The sequence below is a fragment of the Psittacula echo genome (genome assembly GCF_963264785.1).
Source record: "Psittacula echo genome assembly, chromosome: Z".
Taxonomy (NCBI): domain Eukaryota; kingdom Metazoa; phylum Chordata; class Aves; order Psittaciformes; family Psittacidae; genus Psittacula; species Psittacula echo.
In genome coordinates, this window is record NC_137742.1 from 93,216,220 (window position 1) to 93,240,959 (window position 24,740).

Consider the following 24,740-nt stretch of genomic DNA (forward strand, 5'->3'; position numbering starts at 1 on the left):
AGGGTTTTACTCAGTGGTCATTATATGCTAGCCAGAACCCTGCACCTGGGCTTTCATCTTCTTCTTTCAAGTTTCTACTGAGTTTTTTTGTATGTCTCAGAATTCCAACATGTATTCTCTCCTTCATATTTACTGGGAAGCTTCTAAAAGGAATATTTATACTGGGAAGCTTCTAAAAGCAATATTTCATCTACTTTGTATCCCACACTGCACCACTTCAAAATATTTTTTCCATCATCTATTCTTTGCTCACTGTCCTAAACTGTTTGCTCAGGCTTGTCTTTCACTGCTGACATATCCAGCTCAAATGTCTCATTCAGCTCTCTTATTTGTGATACAATCCATGTGTCACGTTTCTCTTTACACATCCCTCTGCTGCTCTTACGCTGATTGCTTCTCCAGTTGTTCTTTCTCTGTTTACTTTCTTTCCATGCCTTTGGTCATCCAGTTGTATTGAGCTCTTTGACTGATGACTTCTTTTTTATTCTCCTTCAGTCTTCTACTGCAATTCACCTACGATTCAGCTCACTTTAAGGAGGACTACAGACAGTCCCAAACGTGGGGTCAGGTGTAGTCAATTGTCCAAAAGTTGTTGACTTCAGGCCTCCACCAAGAGCTCGTTAATGAGAAAATACAAGAGCCTACACTTGGAGATTTCAGAAAAAATTAGGACCTTAGAATCCACTGGGCCAAATCTTTTGATCATTTCTCAATCTGGCCATTAAAAGTCACCTTAAAACTATGAATTAACCATAAACTAGAGATAATGTTTTTTTCCTTTTGGAATAATTTCTTACGTGCATTCAAGAAATCTGGTCTGCCTACATCACCCTTTCTGCCTGTAAATGTGAACCGGTGATCCGCATGACAACTCACTTGATTTTCTTCGAATATCGAAAGCCGTTCTGAGCTTTCTCACCAGCAATATCAAATTCAACTTTTTTTGGTGACAGGAATTTTTTTAAATAGTTTCTTCATTATTAAAAGACAGTTGCTGAAGAATATGTTTAACAAATTTCCCTCTTTCATTTTCTTCATAAAATTAGTCAGTTGTTCCACTCTAGGAATTCTAACATAGTCCTTCTTCTCACACTTTCAAGTCTCTCTTCATTCTTAAACATTTCTTCTTTAAATATATTGACATTTTCTTACCTATCATCTCAGAAAAGTTTAGGAAATCCAGGTTGAGAGCCATATATTGGAGCCTAGGAACTAGATTACAAGTTGCTATTTGATCAAACTATAAGCCATCTAAATTACATGATTCTTATTTAAATTTAAAAACCTTCATACATTTAGAATAAAAAAAGTCTCCTAAGTGTATAAACGACCAGAAAAGCATAACTAACATTCTCAGTGGAGATATTGCAATGGGTACAAGAGGGGCTGGTACCTAGAGACAAAAAAGAATATAGTGTGAAAATGCAATCCATAAATGTGCTGCTTTTTGTAATACACATATCAAGCACTACAATGGATATGGACACAAAAGCTGTCAAAAAGGTTAAAACTTACAAACAGAAGATCTTAAAACTTTCAGCTTAAGATTTTAATAAAAAAAGCCAATAGCTGAACTCTCTACTCAGCCAAAGTTTCAAAGAGAATCAAAAGATGCTAAACTTCATTAAATTTGCATAAAAGGGACAAAAGTGGATGTAAAGGTTCAAAACCGTGATTGCAGGAGTCCCTTTCATCTCTGCTACAAGACAAGAGGTATGTTTCTCCCAAAAACTCAGTGTCAGCCCGACAGGAGGGCATTCCAGGAGATCTTCACCTCTCACTTCCTCACCTGAAATGGTCATGAAAAGGTAGCAGGATGACAGAGAAATGAGTGAAGATTAGCAGCAGCTTTCACAACGACACCAAGTACCTACCTAAAAATTTTTTAAATTTTCTGTGCAGAATGTAAACCAGATCCTTTTGTACCAACTCCAATATCGTAAGTAGCTTTTGTTTGAACATCCAGAGTATCAAGGTCAGGACAATAGCAAAGTATAACATCAAGCAACACATTTGAGGGGATGACTGGAGAGTTTGCAAGAGACCAACAGAAGGCTGGCAGGGTCCTAATCAGCTACAACATCAGTAGTAAAGATCTAAGGAGACCACAACATTTCCAAAACTACAAACTTCTCTGGGCTTTAGTTTCAATAATTATAGCTGTGACAGCTGGATGGTGTGGGTACATGACTGGAGCTGGTTGGAGTTTTTGACATATGGTGCTATTGGAATCTTGTCTGTCAGGAAAGGAGCATAAAATTACCCCCCAGCAACTGGAAGCTGCAGTGCATGTCATCCTGTCTCAAAGTAAAGGAGCAAATATAGCATTTTTGCAGGTTAACATTCAGCAAATGACAAAATGTCATTCAAGTAATGTTACAGCAGTACATCAGTGAAAAGCACTGCAGGGTCAGAGGGGCAATCTAAGTTAACTAGAGGAAGCACGTTGGCATGCTTGGTTTTCCTTCTGCATGTGAACATGTTCTAACTAAATTTCTAGCTCCTGCTATCCAACTGGAATTACCATTTGGTGCTGACGCTGCGGGAAGCAGCCTCACATGAGTTGAAAGAGACTCCAGGTGTCTTGAACAATCATGTCAAACACGTACTTCTTTCTAAGTGTGCTTCTGATGCTGTCTTTTTCCATCCTGCATGTTTTAGCCCATTCAGAATTCATGCACACCCAGAAAAAGGGAAGCTCTGAACTTCACCTAAATGGATACACGTCTATCAAAAAGCAGTGTGAGGTGGCCAGTGATTAATTTTTCCTTAAAATCTACTGATTATAAATAAATGTGAAAATTTTGAAGGAAAAGATATTCAGTAAAATGAAGTAACACAGGACTGTTTTTCAGCTAGACTATCTCTCTGTACATGGCCTATTTCTGCTACAAAGAATAGTTGAACTAGGGGCCATCGAGACAGAATTCATCATTTTATCTGTTTTCCTCAAACTCTGAATTGTGCATGCTGAGGAATTTTAGGTAATATACAACATTGGGTTTAGTAACTCATGTTTGGTTTCTACTTACATGCTATGTTATGAGATTTTGGCAAATCAATTAACGATGACTCAAGTGGAAGTAGATGCCATTTTTTTTAAACAATAAACACAAATATCTTATAAAAATATTTTTTCAGATATTTTCTCACAAAAATGTGAAAAAATTCTTTTCAAGTAACATTTCTATAGGCAAGCTCTATCTTAAGCTGTATTATTTTGCTAGTGTGAACTATTGTGGACTTCCTTCCTCTACCATTCCCTGGTATTCTGGGGTGTTCCCCTCCTGGTTTTTATTTATGCCTTAGGGGTCTTTTTTGATGTTCATTATGTTTAAGAGGGATAGAGAGGATAAACCTTGTAATAGGGTAACATGAAAGCCATTTCACAAAAAGCACAGACAGGAGAGGAGGAAAGAGAATGAGACCCAATACTATAATAAGCAGAATAACACAGAAATACAAGGGTATACTCCTTTTACACTCTCTTGAGCGTTGAACAACAATGAACTCTGGTTTCCAGTACATTTAGAACTCTGTCTTAACCAGGGTTCTCAAATGTGTTAAAAATATACCATATGTGGCTTTAGTGGTTTTGATTAGAAATGCGTTAATGTGGGACAACCGGCTTTTCCAGAAGAAAGGCATTTCTAACAGGAGAAGGCTGCTATTATTTATAAGAGCTGAGATCATCCCATTTTACTGATTCATTTAGCCTGACACCAACTACAGCCGAAAATAAGCATTTCTTCACAAAGAAATTATGAAATTACTGGAGACTTTGATCTAACGCCACCCAAGTTTTCATCTACAGCAACTCACAGCAAGAACATCAGTCACTGGAAACATATACTTTATAGTGTATCTTATAACAGAGGAAAGGAGAAGCCTATTTGATCAAAATATTTGGAACCATGACCTAAAGACAGCTTTCACAGAACTAACTTCAGGGGTTTTTTTAGTAATTTAGATTCTTACATTAACTATTTTCCAATAGAAAGTGAATAACTCATAAAGTAGCAAGACTCTAAACGCTCATATCCCTTGGCTTCTTTCCCACCATTGTAAAATATGTCTGTCCAAGGAGCTGTTTTTCAAAAGTGCACACACATAACTACATGCCCAAATAGATTGTACATTTATTTGTTTGTATTTGCAAATATTTGATCTTGCTTTGTACTACCATATTGGGCGTACAGTATTTGCAGTTAAAAAATTCCCCCTTAGGCCTGTAAGACTATCCCAGTTGAAGAAAAGGAATCAAAGAACAATTGCCCTCAAGTCACATCATGTGACGATTAAATATGAAATACATATAACACCAATAAAACAAAAGCACAGAAAGTGGATTAACAAGATACTCCACTCCATACAGTTTAACTGAAAGACGATTAATCAGGACAGTAGCTAAAACTTGCTGTTACAAGTCATCGAAGGATTATAATCATGGCCAAGACAAAAAGGCTGTATTCACAGAGTAGCCTGCTCTATAAGACACCATGTTACCATAGTTAGATGAAGAAATGTGAAATATAAAGTGTCAAATAGAAGAAAATGCAATCAGTTCACTGAGCCTACACTGAAGAATTAAAGAAGGCAATAGCCTTGAGGAATGAAGGCACCTCTGATCTTTCGCACAGCATGGGCTGCTGGTGCTCCCCTTGTCAAACAGTAAATAATCAAAATCAATGGGAGGCATAAGAAGTCAAAAAAACTCAAAGGAAAAATAATTTTCCAGATATACCAACAATAAAACTCATTCCCACATTATAGAATTTTGATTTTTAGCAAAATACAAAAGGCAGAAACATGGACTAACTTTTGTATTCTGTATTTCACTGATATCTGTGAGGTTTTGTGATATTCTGGGTTCAATATATGCTTCTGACTGATCATTTGTGTAGAACTCATCTGCAGCCCTGGAGGGAAACGAGTCCAACAACCCCCCAGAGAGTTAGGCTTAGATGAAGGTACGCAGAGCACCAGAATCAATACTAATACTATGTGACCAAACACAGCTAAGGCAACTTGAAGGCCAAACTCTGTCACAGATCAAAATGATGGATAAATTTCTGGTGTATAAAACTAATGCAGTAGAAGTATTTCCTGTTCTCCCTACTCTAATGGGAATAAGGAAGCCCTTTTCACTCCTTTAGAGTCCCTCCCTCAGACCACCTTCTGCGATCAACATTCACAAGAAAAGTTTGGAAGAAGAAGACAGTAGTCATGACTACCACAGCAACATCGGAGAGATCACAACTATGCCGAAGTCCCAGGCTTCTGAATAAGACACAGACACATTGGACATAGCAGACAGCAGTAAAAAGACAGGTAATGATCTCTGTTCGTGTTAAGGGGACTATTTCTCCACCTTGCTTCTCTCCATCTAGATTTGGGTAGGAAAAAATTCAAGCAAATTATTTGTTTGAAAGTCGTATGATCTTCATATTCATCTGTTAATTATCAGTCCTATCTGCACTGGTATTGTGCCTCTGTATGCCAATTTGGTGGGCTGGGTTAGAGCACCATACACTGACATGAAATTCAGGAGTACGTCTGGGATTTCTGATCCCTGAAGTCAGCAAAAGCTTATAGCACCACAGAGATGATAACGGCTGTCAGTCTCTCAAGGGAAAGGTTCTGCTCATGTTGCTTTCGAAATGAATGATGGAATAGCACTAGAATCATCCTCATTGATACAGGCTGACAGTTACCTTTATTGTTTAGAGTTAGAACTGCATCAGATACAGTACACAATACTGTAAAATAGCACAGTTTGATTCCGCATAGTGAGCCACTTGTTATGTCATGCAGTCTTACAGAGAGAATAAGAGCAATGGCACAAAGGGAGAAACTGGCAAAACAAAGGAGTAAAAAATGGTCTCTTCCAGAATGGTTGAGTGGATCCTCTACAGCTAGGTGACCCTCTCATACTATCAGATCTTACTGGAAGACAAGCCACTTGACTGGGCCCACATCTGGAGTCAGTATATCATTTACTAATAATCCTAGCATTGCTGCAGTTGTCTTTAACTGAATATGGCAGCCTATTCAAGCAAATAAATTAGGAGGCAGTGTTCCTTTGTAAATCTGTAAGATAACTGAGCCTAATCCAGAATACCTAAATTAGGAAGCCAGTTCACCACTGTCTACTCAGAGAGTGCATAGCTCCTGAAATAGGCATCTAGAAAGGGTTTTGAATATTCCTTGGTATTCTCAAAGGGAAAGACCTTAGCATATTAAATGTGGTATTGGTGTTAGGATCATGCTGCCAGCTGGAAAAAATATAGCTGTGTCTCCATGTTTAATACCATCTACATTTTTGACATATCAGCTGAGCCCCTGGGTGACTTCAGACAGGCTAATTATAATTACCTCTTCCTCTTACTAATAGCGCCATAGAAAGAGTAATGACCACACTTGTTCAGCGTATCTGGCCTACAGCCTGTCTGAGAAGCAAGACGTTCAGTGTCACAGGAAGCACACTTCCTGCAGCCTTGTGTGCTCCTCTGAACTTCTGACATGCAAGTATTGACATTTCTTACCTGGTGCAATGTGAAGCAGTTTTTGAGGGCCACAAGGTCTACCACTGCTTCCAGAGGCAGGCAAATACAATAATCTGGCTTCCTAGGACATGGAACCATAGTCTAGATTATATCCAACCTCTCGCTGAATGGAGAGACTTCTACTTGTGTTTCTGCCTCTCAGTGGATTTGTGTGGATTTGAATTTTTACAGCATTTTCTTCAAAAAGGACCAGGCATTTTCAGTAGGTGCCAGATTAAAAAACCAATGGTGTTTCAAACTACTAGAAAGCCTGCAGACTTAGTATTTTCAAAAGATCAGCATAAATATATACTTTATAATTGTCTTGTCACATACTGTATACAGACTTTCAGGACTTTTCCCACAGTGTTTCAGAGGTTGTTAAAAATGTCAACACAGAAGGGAAGTGGGTGTTTGGCTTCTAACTAATGTCAGCATTTACTAACCTGAAGATCTCTTCTTATATCTATCTAATAAACTGGTTTGTCACTAGATAATATGAAATTCCATTTGACACATTTGAAAACTAAGTGCCAGACTCAGGGTACGTTTTCATTTCAGTACACAAGGCTTTATACTTGGAGTTTCTATTAGCTTCAGTAACAGCATCCATGCTGTTACCTTTAAATATCAGAAGTAGCAAGTCCCCTGGTGAAAGCAGCTAAGACTTGTACAGGTCCCTGTGTAGAATAACTTTTAAAATAATCTTTTCAGAATTTTCTGCCTCATTTTTCTTTCAAACACAAAAGGGCCCAGAAACTACCAAATGTCTGATGGACATATCAGAGGTGGGTGGAATTTGATTTTGCTCATCCTTTCAAAAGTGCCTCTGAGGTTTGTAAATATTCACTGTGGTGCTAAGGTTTTGAAAAAGTAGTTATACAGAAAATTTGAATGATTAATGACCCAAGACATTTTAACATGTTATTTCTCTATTTTCAACATAAATAGTGTGTAAAGGGTGTTTAAAACTTTAATGAATCGAACTATATGAGTAAATAATGTTAATCATTTTAATTGCCCAGTAGTCTGAAATTAGATTTAACAGCCTGATAATGTATCTTTAAAGGAATACAACCCTGATCTATAAAAAATACCTTCTGAGGCAATTCTAATAATTTCTATTTATCTTTTATGACACTAACTGTTATACCAGTCTGCCGACAGACAGCCTTACGCTCACATTTAGTTTAAATGTGGTGCAGTATAGTTTTTCATTATCATTAACGTGCTCCTGGTGGGCAGAGTGCAATGCAGTGGCACTGGTCACACTTCATTGCTTTATCTTATATGACAAAGAGAGATGATGTGCTTCAGCCCAGGCCAGAAGATGAAAGGAAAAGGTGGCCATGGAAAACTCCCCCTGCTGCCTAGGAACAGCATAAGGGCTGCATAGAGTGACTTGCTAACAGCACGAAGGGGCAGACAAATAGATTTTCCTCTATATTTATAACCAGCATCATTCTTCCTTTCAGGCCTTTCAGTGCAGGTAGCTGTTTTATATGAAATGAACAATCTTTATAGACGTACCAGAGCCATAACAAGGCTGATTTTCAGCGAGGCTGAGGTATATAACTCTTACAGAATTGTCAGGCTTCTTGCTCAACAAATCAAGCCTAACTTATGATGTTTGCAGTGTAATTTTTATTCCTGTTTGACTAGCCAACTACCCAGTGGTAATAGGATGTGAGAAAAGGGCAGTAGCAATGTTTGTACATGCCATGATTGATAGGCAAACTCTGCATTTTTCATTTATATCTCCTGATTCCAAATCAGTTAAGTTTAGGAAAAATGAAACAAAATGGCAAGAAAAATGCTTGCAGATTGCAGCCGAGCACTCTCGTAGATCTGAGTTCAGCCCACATCTGCTAGGATTGTCTGGAAACATTAAGATATCTAAATGAAAATCAATACTGTATGTGCCAGCATTTACTACCAAGAACAAGTATCAAGAGACCTGGCTTTCAAGCTTGTACTTGAGCCATAGTCTGCACCCCAGGGGTTTCCTAATTGGCCCAAACTAATCATAGAAGAGTTAAATTTTTAACCAGGAAAGACATCTTGTTTTTCTTACCAGTCATCATTTTGAAACTGAAAGCCTCACCTGTGCAGTAGCAGATGTATGGTGATAGCCACCGGTCATGCAAGAACTGCTTCTCACCTGTCAAAAGGTAAAGGAAAGACTAATTTACTGCCTTCCACAAAACCAGTCAGGCACATTTAAGCTTTTGGTGGGTATATAGTGCTATCAAACCTTTCACATGAACTGCATATTTTCTCAACGTAAAAGCTCTGCATTTAACCCTCCTTTGCTAGAAGACAGAAGGTTTATACTTTAGAGGTAAAAGACCCTCTGCACAATGTGGTCTCCTAACCCAATATTTTTGTGTTTGCTACACAAATATATTTCCAAATCAAAAACTGCTGGTGGGACTTTGTTTTCTTTTTCTTCTGCAGTGAATGCAGATGTGCAGAGAAACTAACACACAGTAGTTCAGTTCACAAGGTATAAAGGCATGCACATGTTTTAGTTTCCCCATACTAAAATAAAATTCCTTATTCTAGAATAAAAGTGTGCATGATATCTCTTGGAATACTGTTAAAAATTATACTGCATGAGGGAACTGGATTCCTAATATTTGTATTTGGGATGCCAAATGTGAGCAGATTTTATACTATTTTCAACAAATTAAACACAAATATCTAAAATGTTTATAAGACTCAGTCTTCTATTTTGGGCTTATTTTGAGTAACTTAATAATTCTGCATAGATTTATTTAAACAGAACAAAATAAAATTATGAATTAAGCTTGGAAATGCAAAATCTAATTTTTCTTTTTTCAGCTTTCTTCAATAGTATATATAAACATCCCCAGAGATTCACATCAACCAGAAATTTAATGACATTATTTTGATTCTTTCTGTCCCATACATTAGATGTATTTTTAATGTGTACCTCTTAAAACAAAACAAAAAGTTGTCAGATACTGTATTCTTTTCTCACCACTGTTAATGCATTGTTTCCTAGACAGTGCTATCATGGAAACATCAGGGCATGGTGTGATCAATGAAAGCCTGCTTCTCACATGGCATGATGATTCCCTTGGATTCTCATCTCCCACTTGTGCCTGCTGTGAAATTTTGTCAGTTCTTTTACCTTCAAGGATCTCTCTTGTCCTCCATATAGTAAACTACTGAGTTATCTTCTTGAATCAATCTTCTTGTCTTTGCCACTTCACCTCCCACTTCATATGGAATAAGAAGGCTATCTTCATCTTCCCCTTCAGTCGCTATGTCTGATAATTTACTGCTCTCACACTGTAGAGCAGAACAAGCTAATGAACAAAATAAGTAGATAGAGAATTTCAGCAAATCCACACAAATCCACTGAGAGGCAGAAAGACAAGTAGAAGTCTCTCCAAAATGATTCGATTATCTGGGGTTTTATTTCTAGCCTGGATATTACATATGCCAGTCAGCAGGAAAGAACCAAAAGCATCCTAATCATCAGTATACAAAATTAAGTTCAAAGACACTTTCTTTCTTTGCTGAACCTCATTTTTTTTCCTCCCTTTAACAATAATTTCAATATAAATCAAAACTACTTACTACTTTGTATCTGCAGAACTCTTGGTACAAACTCTTGATTTCTCTTTACTCAAAACAAGACTTGACAATCTCCACTTTGTTCTACAGCTGCCCCACTTCATTACCATTGGAGGATTTTTTATTTTTAAATTGATGCCTTTGTGAACTGAAAATAATTACAGAGCAGCAAAATTTTCCCTTCTGCTACTCATGTCAGAATGGCAGTGGCTTCTGGCTAAGAGGAGCTATGGAAGGAACTGAGGTGCTAAATGTGTTAGGCCTCCTTAGCAATCTAAATTCTAGCAATCACTGTCTTAATCTTGTCAAAATGGTTTCATTCTTGTCATCCTTTGAAATCTGCTGCACTCATGTGCTATCTGTACCCTTATTCCAGAGGTGAAGAAAGATATTTCAGCACCAGGAATCCATAGCAAAAAACATCCTATCTCACCTAACTTCAGTTAAAATCCTGGCCCAAATGAAACCAACAGTGAAGAAGAAACTGACTTCAGTGGAATCAGGATGTTATTACACATACTTCACAATGGTGCTCTGATATGAGCCCTCATATAAAAGGTAGGTGCAAAGAACCATCTTTGCACACATCCATGCTAAGCTGGGCAGAACAGCTAGCTCCACTATGCTATTGCCAGTGAAGCTACATGTCACCCAGAGAGAGAGAAAGACAAATCTAGCTATTCACAGTGAACAAAATGAAAGACCAAATATCTCTGGATACTTACTGCAATACAATAAGGCAAAAAGATCAATTATTAATTATGTTCAAGTGTCTTTTACTCCCAGTTTTGCAGCTTTCTTGGAGTAACTAGTAAAGCCATGCAGTATAATTTAGAATCATAGAGTAGTTAGGGCTTGGAAAAGACCTTAAGATCACAGAACAGTTAGGGTTGGAAAGGACCTTAAGATCATCTAGTTCCAACCCCCCTGCCATGGCAGGTAAACCATATCACCTATTTGCACCCATTGCATAGAGTGCACATTGATGCACTTTTTATGCACCCGTTTGGTGCATAAAGAGTAGACCACAACTGCTCAAAAGCAGTGAGGACCACTCCCTTTTCAGCAGCCTCTGTAACTCTATGGAGTGTAATAAGCTCCAGGAGATGGAGGTCTCCATTATAAAAGAGGAACCCTGTACCAACCCTGCTGGAAGTCTTCTATGCATAGTGAAAAAGGGTATACAAGTTCTCTGCAGAGCTGAGAGCAAGCTCCAAGTCACCTCAAACTCTCATTGAAAAGATGATTGATTCTGCTCTGTTTTGCTTCTTCCAGCAAAACATTGCAGGATATTCTCTCTCCTGCTTACCTCCAAGTTTACTGTATTTGTTTGCCAAGTCCTGCAGTTGTCAGATGAACATGAACTCCCCCTGACGGTACACACCTATTTTTCTTGTGATGTAAATCCTCCTTTTCTTTATCGATACAAATCACAGAAGCACATATAATTCTACTTATTTTCATATCATACTGAATGAAACAACTTAAAGCTTATGCCAAATTAACAATCTTTTCTTGGCAATTTCACACTGGGATTCAATGCCAACTTCTGTTTAACAAGCAATGTTATTAACATAGAAAATAACTTTTTTGCTTCTGCTCTGATTTGCCTACTTGAATTAACTGGTGTAATGAATTTTCCCATGTATATACATACCAAAAAATGTAACAAGGGCACAATAGTTGTATATTTCCATAAGAATTGCTACTGCACTCAAGTTCTAGACAGTTTAGAGAGGAGTTTTGTGTGGGTTGTTTCTTGTTGTTGCTTGGTTTGTTTGCAGTTTTTTAATATACTAAAATCAATATTCAAAATAGAGTTTCAAGGCACAAGCTTCATACCATCCTGTAGACTGCACTATCGCACTCTCCAAGAGCTGCATTTTCTGTGAAGATCTCGCCTTTTAGTGCTACTCAGGAAGCAGAAATGAATTAGAAATTAGATTTAACTAGCCAACAGATTATTTCCCTGGCACACAGAATGCACTGCTGCTAATGTGCCAGCTTTCCTCCTGCCACCCACCATCTCAGCATATGGGGTGTGTCAGGAATAAAAAAGCAGCAGAGCAGTGCATCACTATTTCTTCTCCCCATACAGCTCAGTTAAGTCACCAACACTACTGGCAGCTCTTGGAATTGTCTATCAGCAATGCAAAGACTATAAGGTCAGGGATGAACACAGGAAGGGAATGACGCTCCCTCTTCCCTCTGGGTTGAGCTTCAGTCCCAGATTCTAACTATCCTCAGTAGTTTTAAAGGCTGTTTTGTGCAGTATGCACCCAAAACTAACATATAAATATTTATGCTGCTCATGGTGAAGTGTACAACCGAATTACAAGTGATCTGACACCTTCTGCTTATCATTTCTTTTCTCTCAGTGCTGCTGCAACTCAGTTCAATTCTTTCTAACATCCATCCGTTTTCTTACTATTTCTGATAATCAGAATCCTTAAACATTCTGTATATGTTTGGGGGTTTTGACTTGTACAGAAGGGTTCTTTCTTTGAAATTAAGTAAAATCAGTCCCTTGTTTCTCTCCCTGTATATATATATATATATATGTAAGATGTCTTCTGCAGTTGCTCTTTATACTTGTTTTCTACAGTCCAGCAAGTTTAAACATAGAGCACATATTGTGGAAGCTCCACAGTTAAGCTCAGTGACAAAAAGCTGCTTTGTAGCAGTGTTTGGACTCTCAACAGCCCAGATTTCAACTAGTATATAGAGAAGGGCGAGTTCATGTCACCTCTCAAAAGTAACAACACTTCTACTGCTTGTTTGCTTGCATTCAATGCATTTTGGGCATAGAAAAAATTCTTTATGGGCTACTAATATATTCAGTAATGAAAGGCATATTAAATCTGAAAGATTACCAAAATGCAGTCCCAAAATAAAAACAAGCATAAAGCAGAGTCTACATTCTGCTATTCTTTGGTATTTTTTTTGATTTTTTTTTTTTTTTGATTTTTTTTTTTTTTTGATTTTATTTTTGTATTTTCAGTTCATATTGTCCTGAAAAGTGAGGTATTCTACTTGGCCATGCAAAGAGCGGACTCTCAAAAAGCTCTCAATAAAAGCCTTTGCCTTGCTCCATTCCTGATGGCAAGGAAGACGTTGTCTTTCACAGCTCCTGGGAGGCTGAAATGCATTATTAAAGAACAGATACTAAAGTTACCTGGATGATTCTGCAAAAAGGACATGATATAACATAACAGGGATAGCATAGTTTAATATCATGTTTAGGTTTCAGAGTTAACAATTCATTAATTAAATTTAAATGAGGTAAGTCTCTTTCCCTTTTACCGTGATGATCCAGGAGTAATCTGAATTTGAAACATTACCATACCAAAAGTACAGACAAAAATACTGGACAATTTAAATGAATCTAAGATTTTACAGGAATTGATGGTATATAAAAATAATAGTTCCCTAACTGCAGCTTTGAAAACTGACTTCTGGGGGAAAGAAAGTTCTCTGTACTTGTTCTTTCCTTTAAGGCTTTAGATAAGGAATGCAAATGCACTTTCTGTAATAATCTAGAAAATTAATGTTGGCTATCAGAATAATTTTGTATTGGATAGTAAACTGAAAATAACTGAATGTCAAGAAGTGACTGCAAAGTGACAAATTTGCAATGATAATACCAATTCCCTAAATATTCATTTAACACTTTCATAAGAACTAACAACTTTAATAAAGTGAATTTTTATCTGGATATTAGCTGGCATGTTGTGGTTTTGTTCCATTTCATAGAATTTGCTTGAGCCTAAATATTATTTCGAGAAATTTTTTGTCTTTACTTCTTAAAACTTCTTAAAAAACCTTCTTTGTTCTTTGTCTTATACCTTAAAAATTGTACCTTTGTCATTGGTTAAGCACAGGCTTCGCACCAAAAACTTAATCTTTTCAAAAAACCCTCAGGCAGCTGAACTTTGCAAGTATCCAGCATTTCTGAAAATAAAATTCTTTCTTCTCTAGGCAATGCTTACATGATGTTACATCAATCTAATTTGCACAGTCTAATCAGACTGATTTAGCTACTTGTATATCAAACTAAAGTGCAGCCACACCACTTTACAGTGCCAGCAGAAGGTACTTCTGCTGTTAATCATTGAACAGCACAGTACTTGGTTTGAAAAACCACTTGGTACACAGCCCATGGTGCAGCATTCCCTTCCTCAGCCCTGTTCTCCACATCCCTGCTATCTGTTCAAGCATACTGCTCACAGATTGCCTGCCCTGTTGTGGGTAACTAACGTCCTTCGTGATTTTCAAGTTAAGTAGTGGCATCACTTGCAGAAATTTTTCTTTAAGGACAGCAGATAGAGAGAACAAGCAACGTGAACACCCGGTTTTAGGTAGTTCCATTGTGTCTTCTTTATTTTGACACATTAGCAACTCCAAGAACATCTCCCTTTCCTCATTTGATCATTCCAGTTTTTGAAGAGTGAACCACAAAGAGTTGCAAAGAAGGAAAGATTTTTGAATGGTTCATGCAAATCAAGGAAACCTGCACAAACTTCTACCTCTTATATTTAAAAAATTTAAAAAATAACGAAAACCCAAACCTTCTTACCCCTAAGCATCACAGGAAGATATACAGGGAGAAAGGCAGAAGCGAAGTAAGGATGCTAAACAGCATTTCAATGAGTGGGAAAAAGAAACAAAAAGGAATGAGTCAATGTGAATCAGAATAATGTAGTTATCCACTTCCAAGGAAGGTTACCTCACAGTCACCCAAAATGCCTTTTAAGAGAAGCCCTAATGTTATATCTCTTTGCAGGGACAGTAGAATATTCTGGACTCAAGTGCCTGCAGACAGCTAAATTCAGTGTTACAGAAGAAAAAGAAAAAAAAAAAAAAAAGAATAGCTTTGACCCCTTTAAAGTACTTTCTGCTCTTCTCATATTACAATTGGCATCAAACACAAAATTACTGAGGCTTTTCATCGCTTTCTTCTTTTCATTAAAAGTGTCCTTGGTTGCACTGAGTTTAAAATATCATAATGCTGAAACAAACCAAAAATTTCTTAGTAATAGCAGCCTGAATGACAGAGTATTAGCACCTTTATCAAACGGGAAACAAACACGGCACTGAATTGCATATAGTTTTTACAGCAGATTTGACTAAAGAATCATCGTTCATTTAGCTGGTTTTATAGGAGAAATGTCTCTACAATTTGAAATGTAATTAAAAAGTTGACAGGACATACATTTGTAGTACCCATCACTGCAACTCACTTTGACTTCTGGATTATTTTTTTTTGTTGTTGATGTTTGGGTTTTATACACTCTGGCTAAAAACTATAATGTCATTAGCTGCTGGATGTTTTTGTATCACATCCACTAGGTTCACAATCTCCTTTTATCTTTGTACATCATCACAGGCATTTTACAGTAGTAGGATAACAGAACATGGGTCCAGACAATGCTTTTAAATAGCACACTTTCCAAAACAAGAGACATATGTATAATATGCAGCTATACTACAAAAGATACTGTACAACATATGGATATTTCCTTTCATTGAAACAGTCCTCTTTGAAATACTTTAAGAGGGCTTTAAAGTAACCTTCTACATTTCATTTTGAAAAGGGGAAGGGAAGAGAAAATTTCCACATTGTGGATTCAGTCAGGCGGAGGACATGACTTGTGCAATCCTAATAAATCAGAGCATTCCCGTGTGGCAGAAGCAACAGGGGAATAGTGTAAGAGCAGTGCTGCATGTTGACCTAAGCAAGAGCTTATCGAGAAATGATGTCCTCTTAAACAGACTCCCGTATAGATGTTCTGCATTTCCTCTGACAAATTGTAAGTGCCCTGACTGTAACATTCCTAATAAAATAGGGCTGATTTAGCAATGCACAAACTGCCCATTATCCTACTGCATAAAAAGGCCATTTAAAGCAAAGCCTTAGGACACTGGCCCATTGGAAACAGTACATCTGAAAAATTACCCCCATCTTGTGCCACCAAAGCTGTTAACTACCCTAGGGAATATACCTCATTTACAACACAGACAAATGTTAACTTTAATGAGTTTTAAAACTGCCATTTTTCTTGCATGACTTTGATAACACTTGAAATCTTAAGCAAATACTTGGCTATTTTTTCACCTGGAACACCATCTAACCAATATTACCACCACATTTGTTTTCAGCTGCCCTTGTCTTTCCCTCATTCAAGTCATAATGCTGTGTGAAAGTACAATTAAAAAGTACATCCGCTTCAAAACAATGCTGGAAAGATTAAACAATCTATTTTAACAAAGTGTTCCTGCCTGAAAACTTTGTGTGCCAAGATTACTACTTGTCATTATCTTCCCAAGAGATGGAGCACCTTTTTAAAAAGTATCTCTAATGAGATCTACAAATCTATGTGCAAGACAGCTTACTTTATTGTGTTTATAAAGATAAAAAATATTTTAAACAGGTTGTGGCTCTTGGGACTGATAAAAACACAATGGGGGTAAGGTCATTCAGAAATGTTAATAAAAGTTTTCATAAAATATGATGATTCTCATGGACTAATGTTTGGGCATGAAAAATAACTATGAAAATATATTTCCTGCAATGGTAAACACTCAGTTTTTCTATACCTCCTTGACTCTCCAAATCCTTCATTTGTTCTGTTGGTGGACGACATTTCTAGCTACTTGATTGCCCATCTGGGATGGTATTACTATAAGCAGATGCAGCATATTTGCCCAGACTTCACCCTTTCTTTTACAAGTTTTATAGAAAGAGAACATTCACTTGCTTTGGTCATTAAACCCTTGTTTTAAGCACTTAATCTAACTGCCAGTGAATGACATCAAAAAAAAGCCTTATCCTAACCATACAAAGGAAAACCTGTTCAAACCCTACAAGAGTGATGGCCTTCTTTTCTCACAGCATATTTCAAGACAAGAAATTCTGGGAAATATAGCAAAAACAGGTGACATTGTTGAAGGTAATTCTGCACCAGTAAAGTGTCACATTATGCTTATACTCCCTATCACCTTCCCTTCCTTTAGCCTGGTGTTCTGTTGCTCCATATGATTAGTCACAAGCTGAAAGAAAATGGTTTTTTTTTCAAGCAGAATTTCTTACACAAGTCAGTTTACCTTAATGAAATCAACATAAAATATTGGATTTTCATGTTCATAGTACCGGGGAGAAAGCCAGTACCCTCCTTATCTTTCATTTTCCCCACCTGTGACCAGCTTTTAAAACCAATAATTTGCAAATAATTTCTGTTTACACAGAAAATAGGCCTTCAAGCATGTAACTCCATTAATTGCAGGCTATCAACACCTATGTGTCTATTCAATAGAGACACGTGTATTTAGAGCGTAGGCACAATTTTGCCTCAAAAAAAATTTTTTTTGCATTTATGTTTTATATATTTATGTAATTAATGTTTAAGATTAATTTGATAGGTCAAGTAACACATTTTATCACATTAAAAAAAAAGTAAAATAAATGCAGAAATTTAAGAAAAATTTAGAGCACTAGCAGGCAATTAGCTTGTCAACCTTGTACACAAAAGACGAGATTCTCAAAGCTGATTCTGAAACTACTCTGTTCACAAACACATCAGTTTAAAATAAAATGGTGAATGCTGAATTAAAGATTCACAAAATTGATATTTCAAAATAAACTAAAGTCATGCAAAGTAATTATATTTCAGTTATGCAATTTATATAATTTTCAGGGGGAAGAAAAATTTAAATAAATTTAAAAAACAGGTATTGGTCAAAAACACAAGAGGCTTGAGTTTACAAAACTGCAGTTCCTAACCTGGTTAATAATAAGGTACATTTTTTAATTTATCAATATTTCTATAGTTTAAATACCTTTTTTTTTGGCAAGATCACATACATAATCTTTATTCCATGAAAAATAACACATCACTAATTTGAAGTGAACAGATTTAAGATTAGCTAGGCAAAAAACATTTATTCATTTTCTTCTAAAGAATCAGCAAAAAATTATCCAGAAAAATTAATACAGATACGTAATAAGCTTTATCAACCACAGACTCAAAAGTCAACAAATGCAGTTTATGGTGTATACGTAGCTTTCATTTTTCCATACACCTTTTCAGAAAAAAAAAAAAAAAAAAAAAAGGACAAAAGGGAAGCAATATAAAATATTAACACTTTGCATTAATCTCAAACATATTATTAGTCAGCAGATAGCAATTTCATGTCATATTCCAGTTACAAAGCCATTTAGATGGTCTGCACATTCCTCTATAAATCCAGGTTTGATTCCCAAACTGCGATGTTCTATCTCTGTCCCTACACAGAAACCAGGTAACTACTGAAGGATACATTTTACAGGAAAAGTCTGCAGGAATTACACTGATGGGGAGGATTGGTTTTCCTCATTTATATTCTTTGGTTTTTTAGAAGGCAGAAAGGGCAAGCTGAGGATCCTTAGTTACTGTGTATCAGCTTTGCATCAAGCTACTTTAGTTTTCGCTAAAGAAATTGTGATGGTGAAGGACACCAAAAGAAATGGGGAAGAACAGCAGCAGCAACGGATTAGGAGAGCAAAAGCAGAGCAAACTATAGACTCCTATCATGGATAAGGCTTCATTACTACAGAGATCTCAGCACATCTAGATGCAAGGGAAGACTTTGCACATTTCTTATTCTTTTAAAAATTACAAGGAAGTACCTAAAGCAATGTCCTGGGTTCAGCAGTAGCAGTCATTTTTTCTCCTTCTTAGTAGCTGGTACAGTGCTGGTTTTTTGACTTTTGGCTTGGGAACAGCACTGATAACACCGATGTTTTTAGTTACTAATCAAATGTTTAGTCTGACCAAGGACTTTGTGAATCTCATGCTCTGCCAGGGAGGAGGGGAAGCCGGGAGGAAGCAGAGACAGGACACCTGAACCAAACTAACCAAAGAGGTATTCCATACCACAGCATGTCATGCCTAGGAGGTAACTGGGAGTTACCCAGAAGGGCTGACTCACTGCTCGGTCACGCTTGATTTTATCAGTGGGCAGGTGGTATTGTATTCTCTTCCCTTGTTGTTTCCCTTATCATTATTATTATTGGTGGTAGCAGTAGTGATTTGTGTTATACCTTATTTACTGGACTATTCTTATCTCAACCCGTGGGAGTTACATTCTTCCGATTCTCCTCCCCATCCCTCTGGGAGCAGGGAGGAAGGGAAGAATGGGGGAGAGAGTGAGTGAACGAGCTGCATGGCTGTGTTTAAACCACAACAGTTCTCTTTGGTGCCCAGCGTGGGGCTCAAAGGGTTGAGATAACGACAGATCAGAACGGAGTGTGTCTAATCGTATTTGTGATAAGCATTCAGTGTTTCGGATTAATAGTCACTCGTCACAATGCTGATTTATTGGCTCTAAAGGTTGTTTCTCTTGATCTCACAGTTTCAGCATATTGTACCTTACTTACAGCCGGTATTTATGATGTTAGTGTTTATTGGCTGGGGGCCTTGGGCTAAGGTTCTTGTCTTATTGTACTTTATGGTAATGACTTGTAATACAATAGAACCATTGATCATGAAACTGATCTGGCTTATGTTCCTAGTGTGGTCACCACCTTTATACTTTGGGAGGTATATAATAGAAGTGCTTAGCAATTACAGATCTTTTTTCTCCTTCCTGGGTGGTCAACCTGTGAGGGAGACATTCTCTTACCCTCTCAGCACACACACCCCCCCCCCCCCCGACCATTTACAGCATTGTTTGAGAGTTTTGAAGGTTCTGAATGGCTTTAAATACCCTTGAGACCTGTTTGCTGATTGTGATGGGGATCACCATGCTGGCATGCATACAGAGTGTGTTTTGCCCATGACCATTTCGTCTGATTTCAAGACTTAAGCAGAGTCAGGTTTGGGCCCTATCTAGGGATAGACGATATAGGAAGATCAAGGGATTTTCCCCGAGGCTGGATAGCCATGAGTGGCAGGGTGTGTGGGATAGTATGGGCAAGTATCTAGGTCATTGAGCCCCTCCAGTCCTTTGGAATTTCACCACCAAACAAATGCAAAATCCAGAAAAATTAGTAAAACACTTAAATGAGGTGTGTTGTCACCCTGGTCATACCAGAGAGGGACAAATAATGCAACATGCTGGAGCTTGGCCTATGCTTACAGGGCCTTGTTCAACACTATCCAGCACCTTCGAAAGGAAAAAATGTCCCTGGATCTGAGGGCAAAGCAACAGGCAGTGCAGCTACCCCAGGTCCAAGCACAGCAGCTACACCACCCCCAGCGACAAGTACAGTCGCTACTCAAATCACAGTGATAATCACTGCAGCTAAACCAGAGGACCAATTTGTACCAATATCGGTTGCCCCTGTAAGCAAGAGGAAAAGCAAAAAAGAGGCAAGATGAAGAAACAATGTATTCACCACTCAGGACAGCATCTGATCAGGAGTCATCAGCACATGACGAAGAAGAAGAAGAGGTGACTTCTCGACCTCGGACCTCAACCGAGCTACGGAATATGCAAAAAGATTTTACCTGTCAACCAGGGGAGCACATCATCACCTGGCTGCTCCGATGCTGGGACAATGGGGCCGATGGTCATGAACTTGAAGGTGCAGAAGCCAAACAGCTGGGATCATTTGCTAGAGAAGGGGGAATTGACAAAGCAATTGCAAGAGAGAAAAAGTCCCTCAGTCTTTGGAGGCGGCTCTTGGCAGCTGTGAAAGAAAGGTTTCCATACAAGGATGATGTTATGAGTCGTTCCGCCAAGTGGACTACTTTAGACAAAGGCATCCAGTCTCTGAGGGAATCAGCCATCGTAGAGATGATCTATCACATCAAGCTGAATAATGGGGATATAACCATAGACGCAGATGAAGTCGAATGTACATGACCCATGTGGCGAAAACTTACATGGAATGCACTGTCATAATATGCCCATTCATTGGCAACAGTAACCTGGAATGACGTAGTACCACTAACAGTGGATGAAATGATTCATAAACTCTGAGCATTCAAAGATAATCTCGCCCCTTCCATCATCTCAGCTGTGGAAAACTGTCCCAGGGCCTCAAACAATTGAGAGACGATCTATCTGATCTATCCAGCTCCTCACGTGTACCAACACCGTCTTAGCTATTAACAAAAGGTGTCCTATTGTTCGAGAGAGAAGATATAGAAGGTATATGCCACAGGCCACCCTATGGTTTTACCTGCAGGATCACAGAGAAAACTTGACAAGGTGGGATGGAAAACCTACTTCAGCTTTGGAGGAACGTGTGCGTGAATTGAAGAGGAGAACAAGGGTCAAAGATGATCATCCCATGAAAGCTGCGGCTTCAGTCTCTGGTGAGCAGGTTCCCAGATGGAGTAGAAAAGCTGATTTTACTCCAGATCCTGTGCTAAAGACTAATTCCTGTCAACAAGACAAAAGTGACCAATGTGATGACTGTTAGAGGGGCCCTGTCTCCAGCCAGGTGGAGGTAGGGGAAAATCAGATTTACTGGACTGTGTGGATCAGATGGCCTGGCACATCAGTCCCGCAGAAGTATAAGGCTCTAGTAGATACCGGTGCACAGTGTACCTTGATGCCATCAAGCTGTCAAGGAGTGAAACCCATCTATATTTCTTGAGTGACAGGAGGATCCCAAAAGTTGACTGTACTGGAGGCTGAAATCAGCCTGACTGGGAGGAAGTGGCAAAAGCACCCCATTGTGACTGGTCCAGAGGCTCCATGCATCCTCGGCATAGACTACCTCAGGAGAGGGTACTTCAAAGACCCAAAAGGGTACCGATGGGCTTTTGGTGTTGCTGCTTTGGAGACTGAGGAAATTGAGCAGCTGTCCACCTTGCCTGGTCTCTCAGAGGGTCCTTCTGTTGTGGGGTTGCTGAGGGTTGAAGAACAACAAGTGCCAATCACGATCACAACAGAGCACCAGCGGCAATATCACACCAACCGAGACTCCCTGATTCCCATCCATAAGCTGATCCGTAGCCTGGAGAGCCAGGGAGTGATCAGCAGGACCCGCTCACCCTTTAATAGCCCCAGATGGCCAGTGCGAAAGTCTAATGGAGAGTGGAGACTAACAGTAGACTATCATGGCCTAAACAAAGTCACACCACCAATGAGTGTTGCCGTATCAGACATGCTGAAACTTCAGTATGAGCTGGAGTCAAAGGCAGCCAAGTGGTATGCCACGACTGGTATTGCCAATACATTTTTCCCAATTCCTTTGGCAGCAGAGTGCAGGCTACAGTTTGCTTTTACTTGGAGGGGCGTTCAGTTCACTTGGAAGCGACTGCCCCAGGGATGGAAACACAGCCCTACCATCTGCCATGGACTGATCCAGAATGCACTGGAACAGGGGCAAGCTCCAGAACACCTGCAATACATTGATGACATTATCGTGTGGGGTGATACAGCGGAAGAAGTCTTTGAGAAACGGAGTGTCCTGGGTTCAGCAGTAGCAGTCACTTTTTCTCCTTCTTAGTAGCTGGTACAGCGCTGTGCTTTTTGACTTTTGGCTTGGGAACAGCACTGATAACACCGATGTTTTTAGTTACTAATCAAATGTTTAGTCTGACCAAGGACTTTGTGAGTCTCATGCTTTGCCAGGGAGGAAGGGAAGCCGGGAGGAAGCAGAGACAGGACACCTGACCCAAACTAGCCAAAGAGGTATTCCATACCACAGCACGTCATGCCCAGGAGGTAACTGAGAGTTACCTGGAAAGGCTGACTCATTGCTCAGTCGGGCTCAATATTATCAGTCGGCAGGTGGTATTGTATTCTCTTCCCTTGTTATTTCCCTTATCATTATTATTATTGGTGGTAGCAGCAGTGGTTTGTGTTATACCTTAGTTACTGGACTGTTCTTATCTCAACCTGTGGGAGTTATATTCTTCCGATTCTCCTCCCCATCCCTCTGGGAGTGGGGGGTGTGGGAAGAAGAGCGGGGAGGGAGTGAGTGAACGAGCTGCGTGGCTGGGTTTAAACCACAACAAGCAGTATAGCAAATTCAAAGCCACAACTTCATCCGGGTGCTGTATGTCCATCTGCATTAGTTTGTGGCCAGGTACAATTTAAAGCAACATCAGTTCAAAATTACACTAGTTGCCAACAATTCCCAGATAATGTTAGTGGAGACCACTCCCAGACATGCATTGTCTAACCATTACACAAGAATCAGAGTAATATAACAGAACCGTGTAGAGGCTGAATCCAGCAGCTTTATGAGAGCTCAGTGCAAAGCTTCTGTAACAAACCAAGGATTGGAGCCCTTGTATCACCCCTATATCACCACACCACAGACATGTCCTATTTACATGAACTGCTCAATGCTAATCTAACCTTTTCCCATTTCCAAATATTTCTCAGTCCTACGTGTGTATTTCTTCTAGTCTCTTGTTTAAGATATCATGCATACATGCAGTGTCACCTAGCTTCCTTCGCCTCTGACAAAGCCAGCCAGGATGTAAATAATACAGAGACATACACTTGCAATACGTGCTTACGCAGCTGAAGAGACATGGCAGTAAGTGCAAGATTGGCTTTTGTTTCTAGAACCTATGTCAGAGGTTTGAAACTGCCTCCAGAACACAATAATGTTGTTTTTCAAATATAATTACATATTATTTCAGTGTTTGAAAGGATTTTTATGCTCTGTAACAAAAGACGGAGACATAGAAAGAACTGGAGATTAGTGTTAGCCTAAAGATTTACAAAAAGTAGAAATAAAAACTTCATGAAATAAAGTTTCTATTATAAGCTTTAAGTCATTAATAAATTAACAGGATTTATTGGTTGAAATAGATCCCTATAAGCATCTGGTATCTTGTTTTATCCAATACTCAACTAGTAAAAGCAGAATAAAAACATTATATACTAGTTTTGCTTGGATGAGAGAACAGCTGTTTGATGTTCTGGTTTATGAAAGAGGCCGAGAGAGTGTATTTGTTGTGGAATTAATTGGTCCAAATTAAGCACATACTGTTTATCCAACTTACGGCAGGAATCTATGTGATTTAATAAATATGGTAAATAGCTTGTGAGAATAACAAAGGATGATTCTGGGCCACCCCTGTAGTGCATAGACTGTCAGCAGAGTTTGAGTAACTATCATTTCAGCAGAGAAAGAAAGGGTAGAATCTGGTAGAGAGAAAATTTGAAAGGTTACCTTGGCTTAAAAGAGAATCAGCTAACAACCATTCTGCAAAAAACCTTTCCTCTAAAACAGCAAACTGAACCAAAGGAAGCATCTTTACCTCTTGAAAGAAAAAAAACCCACAACAATCGGCTGTCCAATAACAACACATTTTAATTTGTAATATTTAAATTGGTAATGAGGAAGGTGTTTTGTCTGAATTTCCATTTCTTTCAGGGCCTAATTATGAAAGACAGAAAAAAAAATGTGCTATGCACTCTCTTTCACATCTCATTACATTTATTCAGCTTTATTACTAATTCTTTGTTAATATAATTTTCACCCTGGGAACTACATTTTTTGTCTAGTTACCCTGATACATGAAACCCTTAAAGCAGGAAGTCCTTGATCACCACATCATATTTCTCATGGTATTTTAAAATGACACTCACCATATTGTAAGAAGTAGGTTCTATCAGCAGGCTGCTCTCTGGAGG